A 24,239-nucleotide genomic window follows, 5' to 3' on the forward strand; every position below is an offset into this window, starting at 1 on the left:
TTCAATCTCGGTTCGAGAACGTGCAGAAAGTCGAGTGTCATTTGAATCCTTACGGGAAGGATTTTTGGATGATGAGGATGTTATTGCCTGTTCGATGGTTCTTAGAATTTAAACAATGATTTTTTTTTGTGATTTTTATGTATAATTTTGGTGTAAAATCCGATATGTTTTAGGGCAATGTTGATTCAGCCATTCTTGCATGGGTAGAACACAACTTTAATCATGCTTATGTATTAATCCATTAGAGCGGCCCGGCTGTATGGCTTACTCTTACTTATAGTAATGCATAAAAGAATGGCTGTGCTGTTGCTTAAAAGTGAGATAAAATATGTTTAAAACCTCAATCATACTAGCTTACAATTCGGATATTATAGTGATATGGACTGATAAGCCATATTTTCTTGGAATTAAAAGATTTTTTAAAAGAAAAAGATAGCACATTTAGCATAAATAATGAAGTTTGAAGAAATCCTTTATCTGGCTCATGAAACTCCTGAAAAAAAATAATGATCAACCAATTTAAAAACGAAAAAATTCTCAAAAAGTCTACTTCGAACACTGCCAAATCACCAAACATAAAACTCTCCACAAGTTTGTCCAATACGTCATCGTTTTCAGTTGTTTTTTTCTGTTTGCTTCAGAAAAATCTTCATCCCAACTTCCTTAACTCGGTGGAGACGCCTGGTCGCTCGTCGACAGCGACCGCGAAATAATCCACGATGCACGCCGACGACTGTCCCATGCAGACCGCCAAAAATACCGCAGTTATTCCCACGCATAAGCCACCACATAAGCGCTTATGCTTATGCTGGCAGTGACCGTGGGTGGACGGTAGCTTCCCTATCGCGGCAGCAAACGTGGAGCAAACCAAGTTTCTGCAAAAGCGTTCTCGTATCAAGTAGCCTTGCGAGGGTAAGAGCAGAGCAGTCTAGCACTGTCATGGTAGGGAAATAGTGTGCGCTCTTTCTCGCGAACCAAGTTGCTGGTGAGATGAGTGCGAGCGCACCAATCCATCTCTATCTCACCTCTACACCAATACAGTGTGGTTCACGACAGTGCTCGAACCGGAACCGGTGGAAAGAACGCATCGCGGCTCGGTTCGTGTACGCTGGCTTACCACCCAAAAGCCCGAAGTCCGTACCCGAAGCAACAGGCAAAGCAACAAGTTCGGTTACGACAAGTTAGGTGAGCATGGCGGTTCGGGCGGGCATCGGCGTCTGTCGGCGGTTTTTCATTGACGCGCAATGTATCTCCACAACGGGTATGGGACAAACTCTCCAAAAGCCCGAGAACGGAAACGGAGAGGACGCACACGAAGGACACTGCTCGAGAACCTGTTGCGAACATAGAATCTACCCCTGCGGGTGGAAGACGCTTCACGCTTCGTGCCCGCCTTGTTGTTCGGGTTGTTGTTTAGGTGCTGTCCGTTGGTCTGGTGTGGCGTGACGTGGTGGGTGCGTTGGTAAGCGGAAGGTAGATAGAACTGCACGACGACGGGATGATGGTGCTACGTGTTGCTTCTTTGGATGGTACCGTTCGGTTCAGTACGCGTCCAACAGTTGCCTGTTGCACATCTCGATCAATATCCGGTTCAACGTTCGGTGCCACGGTACTCGGTCGGTGGTGAGCTAAGGTGTCGATTCGTGCGTCGATTCAATTATCGGACAATTTTTGGACAGGTGGCTGGGCTTATCCCGCAGGTGCAGGCGGATCCATAACGTGTGTGAGTTTCGGATTACTCGATTATGATGGACATTGGAGCGGAATCTTATCGAGTGCAGTGTTGTTAATGCGGGGGTACCTGTTGCTGAGAACGTACGTGATTCAACAGGTTCTAGGCCTGACGCACCTTCGGACTCGAACTCGGTGTAGTGAAGTGCAGTGAACAACAATTTAGCAGTGCCAGGAAAGGTGAAGTTTCCATGGTAACTTTGGAAAACTTTTAGCAAGTGATTCTTCCCAGAAGCCGGATGCCTCGCAGGGCACACTCCGTTCAATTAGAGGACTGATGCAGAACTTTGACTGCTGGAACTCTGTGACTCCAATGCCAATTAGAACGTGAGCTCTGGGTGGTCGGCATACGTGCATGCATTTCCAACATTCTTGTGTTTGTGTGTATGTGTGTGTGTTTTGTGATTCTATCCCGCTCAATTGCGCGCCACATATTAGCGAAAGAGCACCCACCCAAACTCATCCTCCTTTCCGGCTTCGAGAGATCCTCGAAAAGATTCCGACGAGTCCTTAGTGTCAGAGGTGGTTGCCAGTGTTGCTCAGCCTTTGCCCGAGCACTTACCAACTATCGCCCGACAGGCCTCGGTGCAGGTGTTTAGTGAAGTGGCAGAGCGAGAGTTTTCCATTAATAAATTAAACTGCTAATTAGATAATTTCCTCCAACTTGAGCGCGGTGACAACGCGGTGGAAGCGTCCCTGCTTTCTACACACTATTCTCATTCAACGCGAAGCAACAGACAACGGCACGATCCCGCACCAGAGACGATGCCATCACTGTGATGTGATAGTGCAAAAAGGCGAGGTAGGATATGGGGATTTGGATGTTGTTTTTTTTTTATATCCATCTTCTTTTTTGGTTTCTTCACACCTTCTACTTATGGTTGCACCTGAGTTCAAAAAGGTGCCGCATAGTACAGTTTACAGCGTTACGGTCCACCGACTGCGTCGGACTGTGTGTGTGTGTGTGTGTGGGAAACTAGGCAGGAGCACATCTTAACACCAGGTGACATAAGAACCTCTTATTCGCTTAACCTAAGATGGCTCGGCCAACCGTAGGAGGTTGATGCTTTATGGTCCCGGCCGAGATACATTCCCGCTATTGTAGCACGCAGCTGCATCGCGTCAGGGCCACGGACCGGGTTTTGTGGAATGCAATTTAACTGAAAGCAATTTACTTTGACCAGAACTTTCCAATAAACACACAGGGAGCGTCGTGCTATCCAGCCGGAGCGTTTGTTTGGAAAATGGTCACGCTTGCTTCGCTATCGCGATTTTCGAAACATCTTCCAAGCCAGGTGAGCCCGGCAGCGTAAAGCAGGTGCAGTTCGGGTGTGCTTAATTTGGTTCTTCCTTCGGGTACGTGCTCTCGGTGCTGTTGCTGCATAAGAAAGGTCATCCCTTTTGTTATCTGCCCTGTCTGCTTTGCTTTGCGCTGCTGCCGTGCACGTGATATTGGGCTTAAGAACTTTCGCCTTCGCTTGGGGAAGGCGCCGGTGTCTGCATAAATAATAATTAATTCGCCACATCGTGCAACGTTGGCAGAACAACGGAGGGAAGTTTCACCTGACGGTTCTAAAGTGGCATGGTTGTCCGGGTTGTCCGGCACGATTGAATTGCTCACCTGGAGAAGATTTCATTCTCGATTTGCAGATTGTGCAAGGGGGCGAGATTTATCCATCCATCCGATGGCACGATGGCACGTGCTTGCCATTGGAAAGTGTTTTGAAACAGGGATTGAACGTTTTTCGATGCAGCGCAGCAGTTTGGTTTGTTGTATTGGTTTATTTTATCTTTCCTTTTCATTCGACGAATATTGACCTTTTTATGTGTTTTAAAACTTTCGTTTGAAAGAAAAATTGTTCAACAAACAACTGGAGTCAAAAATCTAGTACTTTAGCACTGGAACAATTATTTTATTATTCGTTAATAAAACCGTCCAAAAATGTCTTTAAGCCTTACTTTTATTTACAATTTAAATTCTAAAATAACAGAAAAACTCTCATTCATCAAACTAAAACTCCATACACTCTTCAATAAGCTATAACCTCTAATACGAAAACTTCTTGAAAATATGAAACAAGTCCTAAGGGAAAATTAGTTAAAGTCTGACAATGGATCATAGAATTCTAATGTCAAGAAGAAATCGAAAGAATAGATGAAAGATATAGAGAAGAAGAAAATTCAATGCATTAACCGATGCCCGATAACCGATATTTAAATCTGAGTGTCATTAAAAATGCACCAACCAATTACCCTGTTTCCTACGTATCATGCACTCCAATATCATATCCTATTAATAGCTGACAGCAATATCATCAAACCTCGCTCACGTTTGCGCTGATTAAGACATACCTCAGCAGAATGATAAATAACATTTTTTCTCCCTTTTTCGTCTCCATAGTCCTCCATACGACTGATGTCTCTTAAATTAATTTTTCCTCGCCTCATTCGCCAAGAACGCTAAATAATTGCAGTACAGTACAGCACCGGGTACGATTGTGGCCCATCATTAGCCTCATCCTATATAATTAGTATTCTTCGGCAGGCTAACCCACATTAGCAGCCCTTCGCTCGTGGTTCGGTTTTTATGTGCGAGAAAGCGTGGATCATCGTCAAGCTTTGGGGATGACATTCCCTGAGTCATCGTCTTTGCATTTAGGAGCTGTGTCTGATCCGTGTCCTAGCGTGCGGCCGTGACGTAGAATTGTGTCTCGCTGCTGTTGAACTGTTGGAAGATTTTCCGAAAAGGTTATTCTCACGCTCGCACGCACACACACACACACTCAGGTGGAAGGACATGCCGTGGCGTGTTGTGGTTAAGGGGGGACGGGCTGGCTTCTTCGGGACGTAACCATTCATTTGTTATTCTGTCAGAACGGAAAAGTTAATTAAGTGCTGCTCGAGTCGTGGCGGGTTTTTGGCGTAGACAGTGGACAGCCAGTTTTTGCGTGTTGATTGTACGCCTCACGATACTGGGGTAGTTTATCGTGTTCTCATTAGCATTTGAGGCGAATGGTCTAAGCGAAAGGTTTATTCTAAATAAGGACGGAAATTTTTAGGACTTTGGACAAAAATGTAGCTTTTCTAATGCGTACTGTCGAATGGAATGTACAGATACTGAACTAGATATTTGCAAGTATACTTAATAAAATATTAAATGATTTCAAAGCAAGTCTTTGCTACTTTATTTTGATTGAACTAATATAGAGGGAGATGTGAATCAAAAAGAAGAAAATTATGTCGAACGATTCACTTCTTAGTCAATGCTTAAAATATTGAAAAACCGATTGGATCTTAAACCATACAGAGTTTCCAAGTCGAACACTGTTCAAACAGGAAGTGGACAATTTAAAGGTACAACTGAACTCTGTCCTAATTTTGTAACAACTTTGATGATGTTGTGGAATTTTGTTCCTGTTGCATCCTAAACTACGCACGTATATCAAATACGAATCTATCTCCCTGCATCGAAATTCAAACCATTGCTAAGCTTATTTAAAGGTACATCTGTTGCACTTTTAAGTTCCGTGCTTTGAAGTCTTCTTATCAAAACGTTGGCCACTGCTGCACTGCATCGAACAGAAACTTGTGTTTCCTACTATAGCCCTATTCTTCACTCTTACTCGCCAGTCTCGCAACTTCAAGCTATTTTCCCCCCGAATGAGGAACGCAGAATGAAGCGCGAGGTGTGAAATAAAACACGCCTGAATGGGGGAAATAAAATAAAGCTAGCGCGAAAACTTTTGCCCATCAGGAAAACCTCTCAAAAAACCGAGACCATCGATGCCGGGTCCGGGTTGGTCCCGGAAGATGGAAATGGTTCTTCAAGTAAAAACTTTTTCAAGTTGTAAAAATCGTGCACTTGCAGGCAGGAGACGTGGAGGCAGCGAACGACAGAAAGAATAACATAATATATATAGATACACTTTTGAGATCTCCGTGAGCCGACCGTGTTCACCGAGTGTTCCCTGTCAAGAGCGGTGGAATGTAGGTTTGTTTTACGGTGGAGAAAAGAAATGTCCACCCCAACCTGGTGTTTGACCCACGGAATCGCAACATCTTCTCCTTAGTCTAGTGCCCCGTTGCCCAGGCCTGGCATTTCCTCTAGCCCCAACGATCGACGTACAATCAAAGTGAAGCCGTGGCTATTCTAAACCACCGGAGAGGAAGCGCTCGAAGCGATAAAGCTAGAAGCGCCTGATGCCGAGAAGAAAGAGGAATAAGATAAATTGAGTCATATTTTCAAATTTGTATCATTACTCCATCAACGACACACACACACAGAGTCGGTACTGCAAATGCTGGTGGCCCGGTCCGGGAACGAAGGTTGCAAGAACCGTAGACGTCGACCTCCTTCACTTTCGGAAGGTCAGCGAGCGGGTGCGTGGGGAAAGGAAAGGAGAACGAACCCGCCACGCCATGGGCGCATATGTTCACATTTGCGATCTCTTGCCAACCAATTTCCCTTCACCGCCGGGCGGAGAAAGGGGACTGATTGAGTGAGGCCATTGTGTGCGTCCTTCCGTGTGACATCTTCAAGGGACAGACACACACACACACCACATTCACCAGAACGCTAAGGAGACATTCTGACAAAAGATACGCAGATGATTATGGTGATGATGGTGATGATGGTGCAGTATCAGAAGCTATGTACTGGTGGAGTTAACACGTTTAGCAAGCTGATATCCGTGCTGGAACTTCAGCACGCGTACAGTTGGAGTGAGGTCGGGACGGGTTGGTTAAGAATTTCTCCGACGCGTCGACTGTCGGAAGAAGGATATTTTGGAATTTACGTCATCCTGTTGATAGCTTATCATTTTGTAGCTTTTCAATAAGAGTGTCTAGGTGACAAAAGGGATCCGATGAATGGGACCAGGATGTTCTAACGAAATATTACATGAGCTATGGAGCGTCTGTGCGATATGACATTCTTGGCTGAAGCTTGGCATAAATATACTCACATTTGTCAAACGGTGCCAGTTCATGTGTCTAGACGTATGTGAAAAGTGAAAGTTTTTTATACAGCAAAAATATTAGATAAAAATAACAGTTCCTTGGCTTCTTGGCGCTAGTGATATTCTTTTCTAATTTAAAACGTTCACCTCAATGTTTAAATTTTTCAGAAAGTTTATTATAATTCAGCACTATCATAACACATCAGTTCGGATCGTTTTCTTATATTACATTCTTCACTGATTTTTTTAAAGTCATGTTTTGCGTTTTTTTAAACTCGAAATATAAAAATATAAATGACTACAAATACAAAAAGAGTTCGTTAAAAGTATATAAATATTATAGATATAGAAAATAAAATCGTAAGAACGGCCAACGGCTTTCCAGGAACGACTCACAAATAATTTGAATTGATGTTATGCGAATTGCCTAATCGTTAGGCGCATATACTTCGTTCTTTCTTCAAGCCAAATCAGAACGAATTAAAATACCAATTGTTAGTTAAATTAATAGTACAATAAGATGACTTTTCATTGTATTGCAACTGTTTGGATTATTTTTTCTTATTTATTTCTAAATTTTTGGTTAAAAACGTTTACTTCCCGTAGAATGTTTAAACGTTTATTTCCCCAATCCAAAGAGCTTACAAATGTCAATTGATATCGACCTCAACCCAATTCCGCTGCATTCATGTTTTTCCTCGAGCGGCGAGTTTAGCCGGAAACGATAAAGAAATTCTTCGGCGCGCTGCAAATACGCAGGAAGTATCAAATCATGTTGATATGATTTTCATAAACCATACATCACACAACGAAAGACACTTGTGTCTGTGCGTACGTCAGCAATGGCGATAGTGATTGTGGGGACGGAACCTGTCGGAGGTTTGGGCAAGTAAAAGATGACGAGAAAATGTTGTCGTTGGCATTTTTGGTGTCGTTCTCGGAATCATGGTAGCTCCACTGTCGCCCCATGGACTTCTCCACCTCCAGGAAAAAATGACAACATATCTGATGAACTCTAGAACTCGTGGTTGGCTAGCAGGCTGACTCGCTGTAGTCACCGAGCCAGTCATCTTCTTGACGAGACGTTTGATTTCGAAAGTGAATTTTGTACGATGGCATGATTTGTCCCGCTGTTCCGCAATTGCCTGCGCGCTGTCTGCCTTCCGGGTGATATTGCAAACGGATGTGTAACGATGTATCGACAGGTGGTTTGTGGTGTTGGGGTGGGACACTGTCTGTTTTCTTGTTTTCTACAAGCAGAACACACCAAACACTTGGCTCCAATCACCACGCACGAGTGTTTATGTTTGTATGTGTGTGGTGTTGGAAAAGGATCGATTCGGGCGTCGATTAAGGGATATTCATCATATCCGACATCCGCTTGGCATCCCTTTGGCATCGTCTTCAGGTTCTACGAAGCGGACACATCTTGGTGCACACTTTTACGACGTCTTAGCACCACCAGACGCACACAGACACACACGCACGCACGTAAGTGACGCCTCATGATGCGGTAATTGATTTATGCCGAATCAGGGCACGTTGCGTTCTTGGGGTTGGTCCATTTTTTCCCAAAGTTTGCCGGATCGCAAGGAAAAATCGTAACCTACGCGTGCTTTTCCACCCCAGCTCAGGGACTGTGCCGTGGGATGTGCCGTGTCATGGTTTTTCGGGTGGTACCATGATATGTTTCATGCTCGTCAAACGTTGGCACTTTAGGCGTCTTTTGGGGAGAGACTTTTTTGGCCTTCTTTACTTAGTTTTTTCGTCTTCGGTGTAAGTGATGAATAACCGCAACATGTATGTGGCAAGACAGAAAAGCATCCTTTGGCCTTGTGATCTTCGTACACGATGTGGCCTGTTGTTTAAGAGAGGGCAAGTTAAACAACCAGATTTAAACTTCAAACGCAAGTTAAACGCCTATATTTCCGATGTTGGTTGTTTGGTGTCATTTTAATTACATGATCATAATCTCTTCTTTATATCAAACTGTAAAGACGCAAAAACTTATTATCTTTTCCAATTATTTGGAATGTCTTCTTGTATTGTATTTGTGAATTACTTTTTTTATAAAACTGTTCTTAATTATATATTAAAATCTGTGGGATCCAGTTAAATGTACATCTTACTTGTTCATCTTAGTTTTACATATTTCGTGAAAGACTAGCCAAGAGCATCATGCTCTCGCAAATAAGACGATGTTCTCGCTTCAAATGATCAATACAAACTGCTTCGTGATTAATCTAACAAACCCTCCCCCCTCGTAGCCACATTTACGATCGAATCATTCACAACAATAGCTCACTCCCGGAATCAATCTCGATCTCACAAAAGCCCACCCCGACGCTGGTTACAACCATGCAATGGTGCAGTTCGAATGATACGAATTTGAATCTCAACCTGTTGCACGGGGATAGGCTGGCTGCTCGATGTATCTTCCTGCCCAGGCCAGCGTTCGGGATCCTTAATTTGAACCTTTCCCATCCTTCCATCCGGCCAACGATCTTCGTACGGTTGTGTGTGTGTGTGCTTCGGAGTTATGAAATGTTCATCGGACCATGGGCTCCAGCAACTCGACAGAGCGCACAAGGTTGCAGGCAAGTCCTTCCGATGCCCCTTTACCCAGGAAAAGGGGAAACGATTTCATTCCAAAAAAACCCCAAAACCGCTCGGATTCTCCCCCTCGAGCAGGCAGCACGTGTCGTCCGACCGGTGAGGATGGGGCTTCCACCGATAAGCGATTGTTATCCTACCTCAACAGTACGGCTCCGAGTGTGGTACGGTGAAGAACCCTAATTTGGGCCAACGGTTCAGTTGGCGTGAAATGATTTATTCTTTCGGCCAGAATGAAGTGAAAGCGATCCAATTCTCTGTCGTTTTTGTTTTTTTTTCGTCTCTCGTTCTTCTTCGAGCCGCATGTATGTGGCTGTGTATTTGTTTTGGCTCCACTCCGAGGACGTTCCCATCCCAACGCGGCATTCCCATTATTCGTCGATGATGAGTGTTGAAGACGGTCGGGAGCCGGCTTGGCCGGGTTGCCACAGGATCCCATTTCATTATCGCAGCTTTTTTGGGGGCAAAGGATTTGGGATTGTTTTTGGGAGAGCCTGGCCAGAACCAACCAGAAGGAAAAGGTTGCGACCGGCACACGTGAGACCGGCACCGTCACCTCAGACGGTATGTGTGGCGTGCTTTTTTCTCCCTTCTTTTTTGCTCCAACCACCGGTCGTCATCGTTGGGGACGTAGTTGGGTTGAGTTTCACATCGTCCTTTCCACACACACACACCGCCCCGAGACGGCTCATCTTCTTCGCCCCATTATCATGCACTAGCAAGATTGCCCTTTTTCGGGTGAGAAGGTAACACATAGCTTCATCAGAATCTCCTTCACCTCGGTCGGTCGTTTGGCAAGCTGTCTCCATAGAACCGAGCACACCCGCCCCGAAACTCGGTAGCACCGGTTGGAAGACTCGGTTCGGCTGTGGTTCAGTTTGACAGGTGTATAATTAACACCTTTTCGAGTGCGTTTCCTCGGTCTCGCTAACTCGGAGCTCTATTTATATTTCTCACTTTGCGTTGTATCTCGCTCGCTCTCACCCACTTCAGCTCGGATCATGGTTCGGGTGCGTGCGAATGAGTGGGATTTGGGCAAACTTCACTTTTGCTAAGAGTTGTTGACTTTGGCACAAACTGTCTTTGCCTTACCTAGAAACCCAGCTGCTTCTAGGGCAAGCCACCCTCCTGGAGGGGTTGGCAAAAGGATCGTTCACTTAACAATCGTATAATGAGTGCTCACTTTGGTAAGCGGCACAGTGCGTTCTTTGAAGTCCGGACCGGAAACAATGATTGCCTGGACGCTGTAATTGAGCAGTGGGAGCAGTTACTGTTTTATTTCCTCTTTTGCTAGAATTTTTAAATTAAGTGGCCTGAACTGTGCCTACTTCAACAATACCGGCCACAGTGATTTAGTGCGTTATGCAGCAGAGTGAAATGAGGGTAGTGAGGATTTGTTTTATTTTGAATTTGGTTTTTTTATTCACTGAAAAATGGCCAAACCCTTAAAATTGATTTGGTCACGTCTTCGTCATCCGTGACAATTCTTGCTAACCATGCATCATTGAGGTCTTTAATAACTCAAACAGTGTAAGATCAATCCTTTCTAGCGAGTGATTAAACTTTTTAAAACAGTAATATTCGTTAGATTTGTTTTAAATTGTGATCTGCTTCTGTCGTCATCAAATTAACATTTAAACCCTTCTTCTAAATGGGTTTAAACAGGAGTGTGTTCGATGGAACTGTCTGAACCTCTATCAACTGTCTGATTTTTTCATTTGGATCCTTTTTCGTAGGTCTGATCTCAGTTTTCAACTATAAAAACGAGCTCTACTCAATGAAACTCCAAGAAACTAATTTCTGCATCTACCTCTACATGTCCATAGCTTATTAATACTTCATAAAGCACGGCCGTGTGAACATCAGTAATATAAGAACTCTCAGCAGCAAACCCTCGACAGCAAGCCCTTGCTGCTTGACAACTCTTTTCCTCGGAACCGGCTACAGAATATGACCAACTGCCAGCATATGATACTAACATTTTTCACTCACTTTACCATTGTTAGTAACGCGACCACTAATGTGTCTACCGAAGAGAAGCGTTTCATCAACCACGGCGCGTTCGTTCTGCTTCCGTTCTCAGTCCGCTCAGTCGTTCGGCAACAGTGTGCATCTCGTCTTGTCCTATTCGCCCCATTCGAACCGCCACTCTCATTGTTGGGCGATGTCAGTCAGTCTTTCAAGAATTACCCGTCGTGACAATAGCCAAGTCACTGCATCTCACCTCACCATCGCTACATCCCTTCTATCCCCTCGTCAAGCTCTGCTCTCCCTCACAGCGTAAGGATCACAATTTTGCCGAGCGCTTCCAGCAAGGCCCGATGCCTGCAACTGAAACGATAATCAAATAATAATAAAAATAATAACATATTTTCCAATCCATTTACAGCTCATTCGCTGACGGTCCCCGGGGCCGTCCTCTGTCTCTGTCCTCCCCTAGCCCTCCAACCCCACCCCATTTGCCCCAAACAGACGCCATCGCTCTCGGTATCGTTCTCATCTTGAGCCGTCCTACTCTAAAGTGTCAATACCGTACGCCAAGATTCTTCCCGAAGGCTTCGCAGCAGGAGGACAAGGATGATCGTTTTGGGGGGGGGGGGGGGGTGGCAAATGCGTTGGTTGTTTTTCTCGCTCTCTCCCTCCCTGTCCACAAAACAGGACGCGGGTCGTCGTGCGTGGGCCACCATGATATGCTTCCTTTTATGGCGTCCTTAAAGAAATGTGTCGCCTTTTTTTTCTCCGGTCCGTTCCGTTCTACGCTCCGATCTTGGTCGTATGGTTTTTCGTTCCCTTCGTTCGTTCTGCTCCTCTGCGCCCGGGATCTTCGACCACCCGAAACGAAGCCGATTTTTCCGCCATCCGCGCTGTCGATAATCTACTTCGACCACCCCTTGCTCGAGCTCCGCCAGGCTCGCCAGGCACATTCTTCCTGAAGCCAACCGTAGAGGGGGGCGGCGAGGATAAGAAACAGTGGCAAAAATGGAAAGAAACACGGCCCGAGAAAAGAATATCATGTTGTGTATTTCGAACACCACCCGCTGATTTGAAGGAACGGCTACGGGCTAAAAAGGCTCTCTGTAACGGATACACATTTTACCGTGGAGTGTAATGGATTTTGTCACCAGCTGAATTCGCTTTGGCCAATCAACGGCCTCGTTTGTGAGTGGCTGCCCTAGAGAAAAGAAAGCCGACACTGGCGACTGGGCCGAGAGTGTACGAAAGCGACACACACACAAAAAAACCTTACGGATGGTTATTATCGAAGTGAAGGAACGCATTTGAAGCGTACGGAGCCGATAATAAAAGAGCCAACGAACACAGAAGTCAAGATCGTATTGGGTGGCTAATATCGAGATAAAGACCAGGCGCGCCTGGTCTGGTGCGCGAGATTATGGGCCGGGGTAAAGATTCTTTGGAAAATTTTGTTGGCCCGGCTCACCCCGGTTCGGTACAAATTGGTTGAAAATCATTTTAAATTACATTCAGTTAGTCGCTAAAGTGGTACTAGATTTATTGAAGCACCTTTAGAGATTCTTCCACTCCATTCAAAGGGCAACTCGTGGCCAATTGGTTGGTGTGGAGTGAGATTTTGTTTTTTTCGTTGGTGGCTCTTCGCGGGACCAGATTGAATTGATGGGGCCATGAGTGGTTGCTGGTGATGCGTGAAATCACTTTCTTTTGTCATTGTGACGGCACTTCATTAGCTGTTGTTCTGTTGATTGTAGTTGATATTTTCTTTCGTTTGATGCATTAGCCATGGGTTTTTATTTTTATTTTTGTTTCATTTTTAGATTTTTTTATCATTTTAAATTATTTTCAAATGTATTTTGTTTCTTTATTTCTTCATGTTTTATTTTGTTTTATTTTCTGTAGTTTTATCAATTCCCATTTCATGTCTCCATTTTCTTTTCGATTTTTATGTTTATTTTTAATATTTTTCTAGTATTGAGTTCTGCACTTTTATTATGTTTTTTAGACATTGCACACTATTTTAAATCTTAGTTTTAAAAAATCAACAAGTTTTATTTTGGCACTCGTTTTGTTTTTGTTCCTTATTCATTTTATGACTCCTTTGACAAACAAAGCTAGTTGACATGGAAACGGCTTCGTATGACAGGGAAATCATATACCTTTAATTGTAATGTCCTCAGATAATATTCTCATAGTAGCCGTTGATACTGCACGCACTTACCCGAGCGCTGAAAGGACGTGTACAATATCAACGGCTACTATGAGAATATCATTTGAGGACATTACAATTAAAAGTATATGATTTCCCTGTCATATCAAGCCGTTTCCAAATCGACTAGCTTTATTTGCCATTTCATCTTAGGAGCCTGTCATAAAAATGGATGCTATTGCCTTATCAACTGAAAACCCCTGTAGAAATACTTCTAACCCAGCACTTCATGTAGCGCAGATTGCATACGTGAAAGGCGCAAACATACGCTTTAAGCTATTTTAGTTTAAAATTTACATTTTTTGAGATTATTTGTTTGTTTATCATATAATTTATGTGTCTGAGTCTATTTTCACAATTTAAAGCATCTTGTTCTAATGTATTTCATTAAATTTAAATTTTTATTAGCGTTTTAACATCTGCTTTTGCTACTTTCGTAGCTTTCGTTTGCTACTACGTTAATAGGTCTGTTGAATAGATCATTTATTTGACTAATTCATTCTTAAAATGGTTTAAAATTCCTCATATGAGCAAAAACAATAGAACAATCTCTGTCGTGTTATCAATAGCTTGCAGGAATTAATGGAACTTCCCGTCATTGTGAGACATAGTAAAAAAACAACTCCCACAAAGCCTTTTTTAAATCGTAGCACATGTCGCTGCTCGCTGCTTTAAAATCTAACCATACGCGTGTTTGTGTTTTTTCCCCCGCCCTGAACTAGCACAGCGTCCCACAATCGGATTGATGCTTCGGCTGTGGCATCCTAAGTATTCTTAATTCTCCCATTATGTTCTAGCAGATTCCTTACAAGCTTCGATCCGTACGGTTGCGTTTCCCCGTGTGCTCACACACCAGCGCACGACGGCAAATCACTGTACGGACACATTCTTTGCCGAGATTGCGAGTTTTTTTTTACGCTTTGCATACGGGAACTTGACTCATACTTTGAATAGCTTTTACTTGTCCCTTCGTGCTGTGTACACAAGATAAAGTTTTTCCATCCCTTTGGATGGAGGCATGACGTTGTGACTTTCATGAAAAGGATTTACAATAAATTAATCATAAACTATTGTGATGTGTGCTTTTAGTTTTTCAAAATAAAATTTATGACATCGAAATAGTTTTCACGCAAAATTCCTATTCTCAAATACGTCTCAAACATATCCTGCTGAGCATTCAAGAGTTAAATATTTTCTCCAGATCGAGTGAAAAACGATTACGATTCTTCGCAAAGCACATCGGAACAATTATGGGGGATTTTCGTTCCGCTTTCGTTTTTCTGATGATGATTTTTTTTTTCGTTGTTTTGCTTCTTCGGGTTCTGCTCGCTGCCCGTGTTGTTCACCCAAGGAAGTACAGAGTGCCAACTTGAGTAGATCGAAGCTGGCAGAACTTCATCATCATCATTGGCCACCTGTTGCATGCGTCTGCCGGCGGGAACGACATAAAATCGTCGACCTTCGGGGTTTTGTGATGTGGCCGGGGCACATTAGTAATCGTTCGGTCGGTGACTGGTCGGTCGGTCGGTTGGTTCGTTGGTTCCGACCGATGCAGGATTGGTTTTATGCTTTCGGGTCTGGCTGGCGGCAGCTGGGAACATTCAACAAGTAGTGGTAGTTTTTTGCGGAGTATTCTTAAGCTTTCTCGTTGCCTAGAACGAGCAACGCAAACGGACCACAGCTGAACCACCGTAATTCGGTTTGATTTGAGTGTAAATGGGAAAATTGAATCCGATTATTGAGCTCGCTTTTTAATGGGGATTGGTGGCTGAGTTTTTTTTTTAATTTTTAGTTTTTCTTTCAAAACAATCATAAAACGAAAGGTAGAAACGGGTTTTAAAATTTTAAATTGAAATTCCGTTATTCGTTTGCCGATAATTGGTGTCTTTTTACATAATTATGGAGGGTAATAGCATTTGGGGCGGTCCGGTGGCCGAGGCGACTTTGGTGCCAGTCTTCACACGAAAGGGTCGGGGTTCAAATCCCATCAAGATCGCCTCCCCGTACGTAAGGCTGACTACTTTACTACGGGTAAAATTAAGTCACAGAAAGCCAAAAAATGGCAGGCCGAGACCTCTCGAGGTTGTGGTGCCAAGGAAGAAGAAGAATAGCATCCAGCAACTAATAAAGGTATTTATCAAAATGAGTTATAAATTTGTTTTAAGAGTAACATTGAGAGCATTATATGGCCGTAAATACCTGATCGTGATCCTGATCCCAGACAGCTCCTTTTCAATGCAGAACACTTGGTTGTCAATTGCACAGCACGGAGAGTTTAGCCACTGGCAAACTTAAGCAAGGTGAAATTTGAGACTTGCAGACTTAGGTCTACACCGATACAAGATCCAAATGATACAGGAGATCTAGTTAAGACATGGTCAAGAATTTTGAACTTCAGACAAGGTCTACAAAGCGGTTATGCATCACCAACATCGCCGGGCATCACCCGTCAGCCAACAAGCCATCGAAGTTGATATCCATTTTAGGTTCTCAAGGATTTATTATTTGTCCCGGGCGGACAACGGGACACTTCCTCCCTACTCCTTGGAGCAGTATTCAGGGAACCATACAGTGGGAACAGCCAAATATGGTACCTAGATCGCACTTTGGGCACCTCCTTAAACTTGTATGGAGACTATGGGGACCTTAGCTATGAACGCCTTTGGACACCTTTGAACATATACATGATTAAGTTCCGTATTGTAGTCAGGTCGGACAGACAAACTTTAACATCTAATATGCCGTATAGTTCTTGTTACTAATCCGCTAGCATAATTGCTTTGTATAGGCAGAACGTTAGAAACGAAACAAAACCGTTACAGACAACTTCAACCGCGTATCGTTTCCCGTTACCCTATTTTATTTTGAGGGTAGTGAGGATTTGTTTTATTTTATCTCGATATTAGCCACCCAATACGATCTTGACTTCTGTGTTCGTTGGCTCTTTTATTATCGGCTCCGTACGCTTCAAATGCGTTCCTTCACTTCGATAATAACCATCCGTAAGGTTTTTTTGTGTGTGTGTCGCTTTCGTACACTCTCGGCCCAGTCGCCAGTGTCGGCTTTCTTTTCTCTAGGGCAGCCACTCACAAACGAGGCCGTTGATTGGCCAAACATCTAATTTAACATCTAATATGCCGTATAGTTCTTGTTACTAATCCGCTAGCATAATTGCTTTGTATAGGCAGAACGTTAGAAACGAAACAAAACCGTTACAGACAACTTCAACCGCGTATCGTTTCCCGTTACCCTATTTTATTTTATTTTTAATTTATTGAACTCGGTGTCACAATTACACGAGTCAGCAAAGTTAAACAATTCTCAAAACTGTACTCAATTACCACTTACCAGTTGCTCTGAAATGGAGCACCTTTTTGTCCGCACTTGATCCGCACTTCACCGAAACATCTTGGCCGGTAGAAAAGGAAAACCTAATGATAAATGGTATCGATTAGGGGCCGACGAACCATCACCGCACAGACTTTCCCCATTTTCCGCTAGAACGACCACAAACGCAAAGCTGGGCCCCAAAATGTCTTTACACAGGACAAACCATTCCAAAGAACAGCTTTCGATGGGTGGTGAGTTGGCGTTGGTCTTTGTGTGTGTGTGAGTTATTTGACAGATTCAGTGTTTTTCTTTCCGGTCCGGTTCAGATCGATGGCGGATGGATAGATATAGGACGGCTGGACCGAGATGGGTGACCGTCAATGTCAAAAAATGTCGCAAGCAGCCCCCGTAACGTTCGTTCGCCGAAATTCCGTACCACCAACCCAAGCACCAATTGTCCCCAGCTGAGTAAATGCATTACACACCGGAGGAAAGGTGCCGAGCGCTCCACTCCCCGGTCCACCTCGGTTTGCGTTTTCGTGCCGAGAATGGGGAAAATGACACTTCCGGCAGGCGCCAGTGGATTAGCGCGAGGCGTGCGGCAGGCATGCGAGAAACCGTTATTTGCATTGGTGTGCCTTGCAGGCCAACGTCCCCGTTTGCCCGGCAGTCGCAGCATGATTAATGGTAAAACACAATTTAATCCATACTGAAGCGATCGTGCGACGTGTTGTGCTAAATGAAATCTGTCCCACAGGGACAGCGCAACAGAACGAATGCGCTCGGTTGTTGTGGTTCTTTTCTTAAAGCGCTCTTTTACTAGTTTACTAGGAGCGTTGAAGAAGAATGTTTCGTGAGTATGTCAGAAGCAAACAACAAAAAATCGGCTCCTAAACAATAATTTATATTCATCAAGCTTAAAATGCGCTTCATAAGCTTCAATCTCTCTTTATGAGCTATCGTCCTGGCTGCATCAGAATCGAGGTTCAAGGAAACGTTAAAATAGCTTCAAGGTGCATGACATTATTGTGTCTCGTGTCGCGCGGAAGCAACAAAGCTATGCCCGACCAAATTACACGCCCAAATGCACGTGTGACTTGTGCGCTGAAGTATCATTCGAATAGGAGCTAAATATAATACCACCCGAAAAACCCATTACGGTACGCGTGCAGCAAATTGGGAAGAAAAGAAAGGCTCTCACTGTTATCCTTCGTTTTTTTTGTTTTCGGTTTGGACTTCTTATTTTCCCGACGACTCATTTTCCACACCTTTTCCTTCTATAACCAATCACAAAACTCGTCATTTAATCAACGGCCATGTGCCCTTTGATTTATCCAATATCAACACACACACACACACACACACACACACACAACACAGAAGAAGAAAAAAAACCCGTAGCGCAAAGCGTAATGGATGTTTATGAAGACGTAAAAATTAAAATTAACTTTGGGCAATGTTTTTCTCCCGGCTTTCGCGACACTGCGCCGTATTTTGTGCCGAATTCTTTTCCTCGATTCGCTTCACACGAAGGAATGGAATTTTCTTCTCAAATCATTTTTTTGTTTTGTTTCGGGCCTAGGAAAGGTTGGACACTGGAACTAGAAGTTTATTAGCCGCAAAACAGCAGAAAATCAATCCCAATCCTTCAAAACGCGTTAAAATGGTAAAAATGTCTTTCCAGTTTTGTTTTGGTACGGCCCATTTGGATTAATTATTCATTAAATGATTTTCCGGCCACTGTACCGTCTCCGGTTCAACCATCGAAAGGTGACATTCTTTAGGCATCGGTCGCAGACGTTCATAGAAATGTGGAAGGATTTTTTGTTGTGTGTTCCTGTACAGAGGAACGAATTCTAATTTGTTTGATTTATAAATAATTTGATTGAACTTTCACCCGATATCGCAAGGTGGCAAGCAATTCTTGTGGCTTCTGGAAAAAGAATTTAATTAGGAAATTTGCGTAATCAAGTTCATCAAGGGTGGCACGTTAACCCTCTTCACAGGGTGACAAACAAAAAATGTAAGGTTTGCTGTTTTGTTTAATTTTGATATGCAAATGATTTGTTCTAGTGATTGACATTAGGACACTAGGAGGCATTTTGAATTTGCTCTTCATATGCTTACTACGAAGTATTATCCCAAATATAGGCATATGTCATAGGCATTTTACAAGTTTTCCGTAAGGTTTTTTTTTATAATTACAAGCTTTATTTAACAATAGTTTGAGACTATTTACTGGCGAATAAAAAAATAACACAAAGCTAGCTACAGAGAAAACGGTTATAATATAGAAAACAGACAAAATAGCTTAATAGATTATTAAAAGTGCTGCTGTGAGTATAATAGAAAAAGGACCAAACGTAATTGTAAGATTTTTTGTTGAACATGGCTGAAACTAAAAAAATCATACTTTTTTATTCGAAATTATTGAATAGTCTTAGTCCTTAAATGTCACCATTGTGGAATACGGCCCAAGAGATGAACAAGAAAAAGGGTCTAAGTGTGTAATGCTAAGCATCATTTGTATAAATTCAACAAATCTTCAGAGATGACAGATGATTGAAAAAGCTTATAATGGAGACCTATGATTGGTCTATTTTTAGGATATAATCCGTAAAGAAAGATCAACCTGAAATTATTATGCACTTGCTGTATTATTTATTGCCTTATTGATGCACCTTTGTTGATGCAGATAAAGCTAACAAAGCTTAACAAATGCTAGGTAGCGGGACAACTAACGATTTGTCTAACGCCTGAAGTTATGCTATGCATACGCGAGCCCTTAGTCACGATCAGCAAAACTTGAATAATTTTAATCCTTAAGCACCAAAACATATTTTTAAGTTTAAATTTTTGAAATGGCTTCGAAAAATGTTAAAAAAATAGCTACAAATACATCTTTTCAACCTGGTTTCTTTCAATCTATCAATAATTATTGCTACACCCGATGCTGCGTACGAAAGAACGCATTACCAAACGTTCGAGCACGGTCCTTAACGCGCTCTAAATGAGATGTCGCTGATTGGATTGTCGCCATGAGTGAGAAAACAATTTGCATACATTAGGCTGAGCGCCGTAGGCTGCGGAGTCCCCACAGTGGATAAGATTAGAAATGCAAACCCCGGTCCCCGCAGCAAACTAACGCACGTGAACGAACCATCATCGAATCGGGTCGGGCAGGAAAGCGGGTGGATAGTAACGGACGTCAACGTCAACGATGCTTCTTCCTTCCTGTCTTGTTTTGCTCTTCGCCCTTTCTCGTCTCGTATTTCATCCAATTTCCAGCCATTCTGGAGCTCGGCATTCTCGGCTGCGTTTCGATCGATCCGATAGCTCGCTTTGGTGATAATGTTTTTTTTTTGCGTCCGTTCGTTCGTCTCCATCTTTCCGAACACATGGCATAAAAGACGGAGTCGATTTAACCTGATGAACGAAAATAAATCTCAGCAAGCCGTCGAAGTGTCGCCACCATGGCAACAAGCATCCAGAACGTCAGGAAAAGTGTTCATTTATTTCGTCCCGTTTCGGTTGCTGTTGCTGTTGTTGTTGTTGCTTAACGCACGCACACATAGAAGCTGTTGCTCATTTGGCTGTGTTTGGGGTTGCGATTCAGTGTGCTTCACATCACCCACCCGCCTGCATGCCTAATGGACGGGCGTCCGTTTTTCGCCACCAACCGCCGGTCCGGAACGACGAGCCGGTTCGGCTAGTTAGTACGAAAGTCGCATGTATAAACAACAGATTGCTGTTGACTTTATCAATATTCTGTCAACCGGCGACCGGAAAGTGTTCGGTGTGTGTGTGTGTGTGTGTGTGTGTGAGCGCGTAGCCTGGGTGCTGCTTTTCCCGAAGCGGAAAATGTGCTCGCTACCAGCGACTGCCAGCCAACGGCCTGATGCGTGAATTATGTTTCATTAAGACATTTCTCGGCTTCTTCCCACCCTCCGATTAACCCTCCACCCGGTGCCTGCCGTGCTGCCGATGACGACGGTGTTACTAACGGTGATCAAAATATTGACGACGACGTTTGGCGTGAGATTATAGCGATAATTTCCCGTTCCACCGTACCGTGCCCGGCACCGTAGTTGGTTTGATGACGTCGATAGCCAAATTCCGAGGCGTGTGAGTGCGTTACACAATTATTATTCCCGCTCCGGTACACTACAGCGTCGTTCTAAGTATCGCGGATCACAATGATTCGATCTGGGGAATGGTTGGCGGCCACTGTAATTGAAATCAATGTCATTTCCGTTTCGGTGTGCTTTAATCTGACCAAAAACTTTTTCTTTCTCTCAAACGCGCGCGCCAACGCGAAAAATGTCCAAAGAAATTCTAGAACTTGGGTAAAGTTTTCCACGCTTTTCCGCTCCGAACGGGACCAAAAATGCGGGTTTAAGGGGAAAACTTGGGCAGCAGCAACACCAAAATAAGTAGATTTTTATTTAACCGTTCCTTTCTTCACAGTGCCATTTCCGGGCACAGCAAATTCATTTCTTTGACCTTTCTAACCGAGGGAAAGGAAAGTTTTTTTTTTTTGTATCGTTCATCCTCGTTGGAAAAGAATCTTTTTGCGATCCGGTTCAGCAGGCAGCCGGTGGTCCAGGAGACGGGTGCTGAAGGCTGTTGGCCGGTTTATCCTTCTTAACACCGAGGTGATGGAAAAACCGAGCCGGTTCAATGGCGCTGTGTGAGGAATGGGAAAACCCCTAGGAATGGGTTCATTAACGAAAAACCATGATGCCGGTGATAGACAAACGAGACGGAGGGGGGTTTGATGCTGAGTTATGCCACCAGTGAGTGGTCTAGTCTGCTAAGAACGAAACCGACTTCTGCTCTGCGTGATTGAAGCTTTAATCGCAAGAGTTAATTAAATGGGCAAACGACGATTTTTTGACATCTTCATTTTGGTTGATTAAATTCCGGTCAAATCTCTGGTGATGGAAGGCGTAGCCATCGACGAGTGAGTTGGTCAGTTTGGTGGAAATTCTTAGAGTTCGAAGCAGAAATGCACGAGGTAAATTCGTTCTTTTTGTGGAATAATTTTATTAATGAACCGCGTTGAGTCGAATAAATTCATTTGATGGAGACGCCTGGTGCCTTGTGCACGATGGAGTTTAAATTTAACTAAAAATTGAATTCATTCTGATTAGTTCTATGGATCACAATATTCTTGGCCTAATGTTGGGTGAAATATTTTTTTAAACACGTTTTAAATTCGATCATCTGCTGCGATCGACGTAGAATGCCGCAATCAATACGTTCGGTTATAAAAAGTATAAATAAAAACGTTGTACGTGGAATTTCTTGGTTTATATATTTCTCAGTTCAACTGCAACCGATGATTAACAGTTGTTTACGTCTTGTTCGATCATAAATGCCCTAATCCGCACCGATCGTGGGTCTTTGGATCTTTTTCTATTTCCTTAAGAGAACGTCTTCTAATGGCATTGAGAATAATGCTGGATTTTAATACGATAAGATTGTAGTGCATCTTTTAAGAATTAAAATTCATGTTTTACCGCTTCTAAAAATGGTTTTTAGATATATTCCTTCAATCCTGGACTCAGTTTGATCAATGTTCCCTTTCTTATGATGAACTGCTAAAATTATATAAATAAGTTATGGAAATGATTCAAGTTGACTAATGTTTCATTTTTTTGAGGTAAACTAATATCCAAATCCACGGCTACAAATGAGTTCTGCACAACAGCAAATTCTTGTTATTACATCGAGTTCTTTAACCTCGCTATTAAAGCAGCCCACACACCCAGAGCAAAGAGCTACAAAGCAGCAGACATGCCGGGCTGCCAAACGCCCGGTCCGCCGACCGGGCAAAAGAACAATTACAATTGCAGCCCTGTTTACCCGACTGTTGGTTCCCCGATCAACAGCTCCCCCGTTTGTAATTAGTAACCATACCGATGACCATGGGAGCACGGTCAGGCGAAGGTGCCTCGTAATTCCACACCCAACGGGCTGCAAATTAAGCACCGCGAACCGGGTGGAATTCAACACCCGCCAAACCCTGCCAGAATGCTCTCGTATTACTCCATCGCATTTAAGCTTCACTCTCTCTCTCTCTTTCTCTTTCTTTCTTTTTCCTTCCTTCCACCACCATAATGAGTCATTGGTGGCCTGTTTTCGCATTCGTGTTCCTTGCTGCGCTTCACATTCAGCTTGCAAAGATGCGTGCTTTGGTGAGTTAAGCGTGATTTGTTCACTGTTGAATTTGACGCGACTGCTAACACTTCATTTACAACCGAACCATTTGCACCGACCACTTAATGCACTCTTAACCGTGCAGCGTTCAAGTGTTCTGGTTTGCCACTTGCGACCCGGTAAGACGCCACTCGGTGAAAGGTAAATAAAACTTTAACTTTATTTAAATATTTCCACCCATTTCCTGTCATGGTTGCGACGGCTGGCTGTGCTGGCAGGCTGGCTACACAGGCCAGTCGGCAAGCAAACTGCCACGTTGGCAAACAGAATGACAGTGCAAAGCTTGAAGGACATTTGCGTCCGAAGACATCGCCGAAAGCATTGAGACATCCTGTTCGGCACCCGGATGATAATTCTTGTGCGTTCGTTAAATGGTCAGCTTTGCATTTTATTTTTTATTTTTTGTTCTCTTATATTAGAGCAACGGGTCGACGGCGCCATTTGAACAAAAAACTGTCAAACAAGACATGTAACTTCCATTATATTTAGCCTTGAAATAGTTAATATAGAGATTTTTGATACAGCAAGTTTTATTAATTTATTAAAGCAAATTAAAGCAAACTTATTAAAGCAAAGTTTTATTAATAGGTATCCACTAAATTTTACTCCTGAATGTATCCAACACGGCCAAACATGAAAATATTCAATGGTAACAGTTTTCAATGGTTTAAAGATTCTTTGAGCGATTTCTTTGATTCGGACTAAATTGAATACAATTCTACATTGAAGCTCATAAAAAAACACTTTTGCAGCAAATTCAGCTTGAGAAACGTAACGTAGGTTGAAAGGAGTAAATGCAACGCCTAAATGTATGCAACACGTGTAGAAAATCATTTACTAAAGGATTCTAGCTTGTTTAAATGAAACAGAATGATGAAGTTAAAGAAAATAAAACAGAACATTTTGCCCCTAATAGTATGCAACACGCAAGACTTCTTTAGTAACTTGTTTGATTGGGGATTGACCTTCTTATAACATATTCTAGCTTTACTTTACAAATCAACAAAACAAGGTTATAATTTCTTTTAGCATTCAAATAAATGAAACCAAGTGCTACAACTATTGCTTCCATTACATTACACCTCCATACCAGACTTGCTTGAAGACCTCCTATTAAAGCACTCCATTGTTGATTACAAACCGGGCAACAAACCGGGCCGATCTTTAAACATTCCGTCGTAATAAGCCAAACACCGAATTGGCAC

General features: G+C 43.1%; 1 protein-coding gene across 2 annotated transcripts in view; it reads left to right on the top strand.

Annotated features, from left to right (window-relative positions):
• The first annotated feature begins 1,472 nt into the window (after positions 1 to 1,472).
• The window catches only part of LOC118509848 (protein dimmed-like), a 50,125-nt gene continuing 27,358 nt past the window's right edge, over positions 1,473 to 24,239 (top strand). For both annotated transcript variants that reach the window (XM_036051047.1, XM_036051049.1), the window contains exon 1: positions 1,473 to 2,533. The gene's annotated coding sequence lies outside the window, so the exon portion shown is untranslated. The remainder of the gene's footprint in view (positions 2,534 to 24,239) is intronic.

This window comes from Anopheles stephensi, chromosome 3 (assembly GCF_013141755.1).
Source record: "Anopheles stephensi strain Indian chromosome 3, UCI_ANSTEP_V1.0, whole genome shotgun sequence".
Lineage (NCBI taxonomy): Eukaryota > Metazoa > Arthropoda > Insecta > Diptera > Culicidae > Anopheles > Anopheles stephensi.